We start from the raw sequence: 7,661 nt of genomic DNA, 5'->3' as shown, positions 1-7,661 counted from the left end.
TGACATATCCATAATTCAAAAACATAGTGCGCCTTCTGAAATGTACACTCTACTCACGCAATACTAAATAGTTATAGCATTCATCTAAACATCGAAAACCATCCATTCCCTCTAAGAATTTATGACCTCCCTTTCAAAACTAAACCGTGACCTGGCACATGCAAATCTTAATCCCACACAATACACCACATCTATCATGCCATCATATGAAACATACGAGAACCCCATAATCATTTGGAGTCACAAGTAGAATACATATCCAATCATCCAGGATCCTTCCATTTGATCCCATCCAGTAGAAAATCATAACGCTCAACATGCTACCTCACACCGGCAGAAAATATCCATCTCAAACCGTGGTAGAAATCCTAGAGAATGCCTTGGAATCCATTTTCACATAATCAAGCCATCAGATTTAAATCTCTCTAACTCAACCAAGCCACGCAGGTCGCCAAACCCAAGAGTATTGCCACAAAGCACTTGTAGAAAACCTCCACATCATAAGCACCCAAAGAACCGATCATATCCATTCCATACTGATCTAACCTACTACCAAGCTGTCCTATTTCTCTGAGTCCCTTCCGAATTTGTCTTCAAATTGATACTTCTCCTTGCTAAAATGCCACGATCTTTAACCACAACTCACCCCACAAACCTTAGCATAGAACCACACCGCCCTACGACCCATAAGCAACTGTATTCTTCTTAAGCACCTTCATAAAAACCACAACTGTAACACTCACTCTGAAAATACCTTATGTGAATTTGAAATTGTTCTTCTTACCTTCCTTATACAAAAATATAGAATCCATAGTCATACGGAATTTTCGCAAGTCCAGGCACCATCAAATGCAAGTCTCAAATTTTTATCCATACACAAGTCCGGAGAAATTCTCAATTGCTATATATAAACCTCGAACCTATTGGAACTTTCTCGAGAGTCTCCCCCCTTTGTTCAAATCCAAATTACACCGTCCAAATGGGCCAAAAGACACGTGCCCCATTAGCACAATAACACTCAAAGAAGTAACACTACTTTAATACCACCTATCAAATGCATACTCCGTGCACACTACATCATTCACAAATAACAACTCACTCATCCCACAATTTTCATATACTCATAAAGTGCAATATAACTCGTATCCAGAAATTTCCTTACTCGAGTCATTCTCGAACTCCACCTCTGCAAGTCATAACTAACCCACATGTATGCCTCAGCCTAAAACTAAACCTTACATATAACCATGAAATTGAATTGCCAATAGCAGGCTTCCCCACTTGGCTCAAAGCCATAGATTAAAACACTCGATAAATCACAACACCTATACTCTATTACTGCCTTAATACCGCAATCAGTTCAATGAATATTTTTCTCAAGCTCATACCACGCCAACCATAAAAAATACCTCAATCGTCCACTAAGATCGCATCCATTCCCTTAACACTCAAGTCAACTTTCTCTACCAAGATTCAAATTCAAGTTTCAACACATATGCCCCGCTGGCACAAAAGAAACTCTCTATTCACATCATAAGGAACACACCTACGTAGATTACTCCGTAGGAGATAACCCACCTGCTTAGTCTCAAATTGGTATCTTGTTATACCCTTTTTGCAGCCACAATTACTATGAAATCACTTAATCTTTCTGAGTCCAAACTCATTAACTAGACACGAGAACTTAATTTTCCCCAAAATTTAACAACGTGAAAGATCTTTCAAAACATTCACACTCGAGACTGTACGTCACATCAAAACGAAAATCAAGCACCCAATGGCCTTCCTTTACACTTCAAGGAAACACTTCTCGCCACATTTAAATAATCTTAACACATCCCGCAGTTACATCATACTCATCACCATGCCATTTCACCGCTCATCGATCAACAAATTTCCACTCGTAGGGACGTTACCAGATATATGAGTCCACATGTACAAGTTACAACTGAAGCTACCGAGCTTAAACTACGGTCTAACCATGGCCTCAAGTCCTCCAGATTGGCACATCACCAAAAGACAGAATACACATCTCGAACTTAGTTCATAGAATCACAAGCCGGCGATGCACAACTGATACCGAGCGCTCCTGTGCGCATACGAATGCGTGGAAGGAATTCAAAGAGTTATGCTTCAAGCTGAATAAATTCCGCACGATAAGGAAAGAAAGATGGGAAGTATATATCATAAATGCCCTGTAGCCTCTCGAAGATAAGTATGGACGTTATCATACCGATCCGCAAGACTCTACTAGATACTTGCTCATTACTTGTAGAACCTATGAACCTAAAGCTCTGATACCACCTTGTCACGACCCAAAATTCAACTAGTCATGATGGCACCTAACTCAACCCGCTAGGTAAGCCAATTATCAACTATCCAATTCCAATAACAATTATTAAAGCTATTTAAGAAAAGAAAAATCTTAATCTTATACATTCCCCAAGAACTGGTAGTACAAATCATGAGCTTCTAAGAATAGGGTATACAAAGCTGGTATGAAGTAATACATCATCTGTTTGAAAAGTACATAAACAAAGTTTTATGAATCTAAGGTTACCATGAACAAGAGGTAGCTACAACTGGAACACAGGTACATCTTCGAATCCAGCTCCCAACGAACACATCAACATTAGCAGCCAACATCTACATACAAGGTGCAGAAGTGTAGTATGAGTACAACCGACCCTATGTACTCAATAAGTAACAAACCTAACCTTAGGTTGAAAGTAGTGACAAACTTGTACCAAGGTCGGGTCCCAACTTCAATAACCAACAATAGTTCATAACAAGATAAAACAAGTAGTACAAGAAGTAGCTCAACAATGAAATTCTCAACATAAATATGATTTCTGAAAATAGTTCTGCCTTTCAGGTACATCAACGAAAATCCAAATCGTTTACCGGAGTTGCCAAAAATATGAATAAGTTTGAAAACAATAATTTTTCCAAAATCCTTTCAATAATAAATAAGATGTTTCATTTTCTTTCCAGATAACCAGTGTAAAACAAATGCATCACTATGCCCATCTGTCAACATATGTGAGAAATCATGAATGATGTGATACTGTACAACATGAGGAAAATACATCTCTATGCCTGTATGTCATGTGTGCATGTCAATGCAATGTATCTCAGAGATGAACTCATGTACTCACACTCTCAGAGTACTAAATCTCACTTTCTCGCACATTCCACTCATCATGCCCAATCACTCGGTACTGTATATGGTCAATCCGGCCCAGGGAAGATCCATCCCGGAATATACACATCAACTGATCATGAGTCACTCAGTACCGAGTAGGGCCAATCCAGCCCGTAGAGAAGATCCATCTCTTGGTATATAATACTTCGGACAAGATCCATGTCCAAGGAAGATCCATCCCTCAATAATATCAACCACGCTCACTGGGCGTGTACAGACTCTGGAGGGGCTCCTTCAGCCCAAGCGCTATAAACCGCACAGACAACTCACGTGTTGCACAGATAACTCACGTGCTATAGTAAAGCCTATAAGGCCTGCTGCAGGCGGGCAGCCCCGATCCACATGATAATATCCTCACAGTCATGCTCTCGGCCACCCCCAGTCATCAATCTCTCCAGTCTCTCTCTCATAGGCTCACAATGTCATGAAAATAGCCCAAAAATGATGATATGATGTAACAATAAATAACAGAGACTGAGATATGATATGTAATGAAATGAATATTACTGAGTATGAAATTTTATTTTGAACAAATAATTCACAGCAATATGACCTCTGTGGGTCTCAATAATACTGGCACATAGGCTCACATGATTTTTAATATGATTCTCAGCTTAATTTCTTTAACACATAAAACTGCATGGAAAATACCAAGATTATTTGACTACAAAATTCTACGGAACAATTACGTCACAATTTCTATGGTGCACGCCCGTCACCTAACATGTGCGTCATCTCCAAACAATACACAAAATATGTATATTCAGGATTCATACCCTCAGCTCTAAGATTAGAAGAGTTACTTACCTCAAACAAGCTAATACCAATGCCGAGCAAGCTAAACAATGCTCCAGAAATTCAATTCTGCGCATATCAACTTCCGAACGACTCGAATCTAGTCACAATAAATTTGATTCAGTCCACACAATTATAGAAGTTAATTCCATATCAAAATTCTAATGTTTTCCCACAAAATCCGAAATTACACTCTAAAAATTAACCGTGGGGCCCATGTCTTGGAATCCGACGAAACTCACAAAATCTGACGACCCATCTAATTATAAGTTCAACCATACTAATGTCACTCAATTCCGACTCCGAATCGATGTTTGAAACTCATAAATTCGTTTTATGAAATTATAGGAATTTTCTTCGATTTCTCTTGAAGATTCGATAATCATACTCAAAAAATGAATATTAATTCATGAAATATAATCACAAGGGATTCAAGAACACTTACCCCAAGTTGTGTGGAAAAATTCCTCTCCAAAATCGCCCAAACCAAGCTCCAAAATCCGAAAATGAGTGAAAATATCGAACCCTCGAACTTAAAGGGCTCTGCCTAGGCTTTTCGCACCTACGGAGCCTGGGCTCACACCTACGCACCCGCTTCTTCAGAAAATTATCGCACCTGCGCTGCCCGACTTCCTTACCATTTTTTTCTTCTGTGAATCCCTGCCCGCATCTGCGCAATTACAGGTGCAGAAATTCCATCGCACCGGCGACCTCTGTTGACAACCTCCAACTCTGCACTTGCGACCTCTATTGACACCCTCCAACTCCACAGCTTTGCCCGAGCTGCCGCACCTGCAGCATCACACCTGCGGCCAAGACCCTCGCAGGTGCGATCATACCAGAAGGGCTACAACTTCAGCAACCTCACAACTCCAATTTTTGATCCGTTAATCATTCGGAACTCGCCCGAGGCCCCCGGGACCTCAACCAAATACATCAACAAGTACTAAATCATACCACAGACCTACTCAAGGCCTCAAATCACATCAAACAACATCAAAACGATGAATCATATCCAATTCAAAATCGATAAACTTTGAACTTTCAATTCCTACAAACGACACCGGAACCGATCAAATCACGTTCGATTGACTTCAAATTTTGCACACAAGTCATAAATGACATAACAAAGGTATTCAAATTTTCAGAATCAGACTCCGACCCAGATATCAAAAAGTCAACCTCCCGGTCATGCTTCTCAAAAATTTGACTTTCGTCATTTTAAGCCTAATTCCACTACGGACCTCCAAATAATTTTTCGAATGCGCTCCTAAGTCCAAAATCACCATACGGATCTATTGGAATCATCATAATTCAAATCCGAGGTCGTTAACATATAAGTCGACATCCGATCGACTTTTCTAACTTAAGATTTCCATTACGAGACTAGGTGTCTCAATTCATTCCGAAATTTCTCCGGACCCGAACTAACTAATCCGATAGGTCATAATACAACTATAAAGCACAAATGGAGCATTAAATAAGGGAAAGAGATTATAATACTCAAAACGACCGGCCGGGTCGTTATAGGGTAGGACTCTTAGGTTATGAACACCCAAGAGCGATGTTTTGGTGAATTGGTTGAGCTATCAAACTCCGATTGAGTCGATTTTTGTTCGTGTGAGATTGTGTTGGTTTGGGCTTCGCTCGGGTAAGCTTAGATTCAGAATCCAATGTGGGCCCTATGTTGACTTTTGTTGACTATCAGACTCTTGCATTGTTTGATGTTATTAAGTCATTTTTGTTAGATTTGAGCCGTGTTGAGGCAAATTTTAGGGGAAAAGCTATTTCGAAGGGTTGAGTTGTGGGGGAAACTACCCCTTAGGATTTAGGTTGATTGTGCTATTTGTGTTATGTGAAAGCCGTGTATGCAAGGTGACGAGTGGGTACACAAGCTATATGTGGTATTTGACCGATTTAGATTATCTAGACTCTTTCCATGCCTTTAATTGAATTGTCATAATATGTTATATCTCTCATTGTTAATCTACTCTGACATGCTCTATTTGACGTTGTTAGCACTTGTTCTACCTCTTACTTATTATTTTGCTCTTATATGCTTTAGTTGAAGTTATTGTATTCCTTATTGTCTTGTTACCTCTTAATTATTGAATCACTTTTAATTGAAGTTATCATTTCATGGAATATCATCTTGTTGAGTTATTGATGTTGAAGTTGTAATAGCCGTTATCACATTGAGGCGAAGTTGTTAATTGTTAAGATACCTTTCCTTGTTAAGCATTCTCATTCATTTTTTTATTGTTAAAATTCTTGTACACATTGTGGTTGATCTATGGGCTATTTGTTGTAAAAATATTAAATTATTCGTCCCTTCCATGACTCCGTGCTTATTTACTATTTGCCTTAACTGTTTTACTTGCACACCTTAATTGTCACGTGCTTTACTTGTCCTATTATTTTTGTGAAATTTATTGCATTCCTTTGATTATTACGTGGTCCTTTATTGCCTTGCACTCATACCCTTTGATTGTAGAAATTCTTGTAAATTGAGTTGTTGGATTGTTTATATTAATTGAAACTGTTTGTGGATCGGGTTGCACGCCGCAACGGGAATTGAAGGATAATAAATTAAAATGGTGGAATAAGGGAGGTTTATGACATTGATAAATAATGATATGGTGGGATTGAGTTGCGCACCGCAACGGTTTGTGTTGGTAATAATTGATATTGATAAATGATACTATGTTAGAATAAGGGAGGATTATGATGTGATTAATAATGATATGGCGGGATCGGGTTGTGCGCCGCAATAAATTATTTACGTTACACTTGATATTGATAATGGATGTTACAGTGGGATCGGGTTGCACGTCGCAATGGATTGTGTGTGTTGTACTTGTTGTTGTTGTTGTTGTGTTAGTTTCAGCATTTTTATATGAGATTACAAGGTTTGTTATTCTGGGCTTTCTGATAGTGAGGTTTGAATTCGTTTTCATAAACTAACTATTTTACTTTCATTTCCTGTTTTTCTTTCCCTGTTATTATTATTATTTAATTACGTAGTCACCATATCATATTCTGTTGAGTTGTTGGTAACATAATGGTTTAAATAAATGAATTATTAACATGCTTTGTTCTATGTGCCTCTTAAGATAGAACTGATTATCTCACTCGGTGCCTTATTATTCTAAATGTTTATCGCACTTTCACTATAATTGGTTTCTCAAATTATACTCATTACCATGTTAGATGTTTATCTTATTTAAAATTGTTATCATGTTTTTCCTTAACAAATTCTATAATTAAATCGTTAATTTAACTTATGTTTTGTTTTGTTTTGTTTAAAAATGATACTTTTACTCAATTTTATTGATTTCTAAACTAAACTCATCTTATACTCTATTTTGTACAAATTATATATTATTTTACTTTACTTGATTTCTAATATAAACTCATTATTTCATTTGATATCTTACTTTATTCTAGATTGTTATTATATTTTATGGTATTTAAATATATCTTTCGTTCATCTAAATTAATATTTATCACGGTTTCAAAGTACATAGTAGAACGTGGGCTTTGCCGTGCGAAGGTGATTGTTATTGTGGGCACGAGGTGCCAAATGTGTAAGATTTGAAAATTATGGTCCATGACTAGTGGTTTATGAGGTGTGGTGCTTGGGGGTAATTCTGTTGTAAGT

Source organism: Nicotiana tomentosiformis, chromosome 12, assembly GCF_000390325.3.
Source record: "Nicotiana tomentosiformis chromosome 12, ASM39032v3, whole genome shotgun sequence".
Lineage (NCBI taxonomy): Eukaryota > Viridiplantae > Streptophyta > Magnoliopsida > Solanales > Solanaceae > Nicotiana > Nicotiana tomentosiformis.
This window is presented reverse-complemented; position numbering follows the sequence as displayed.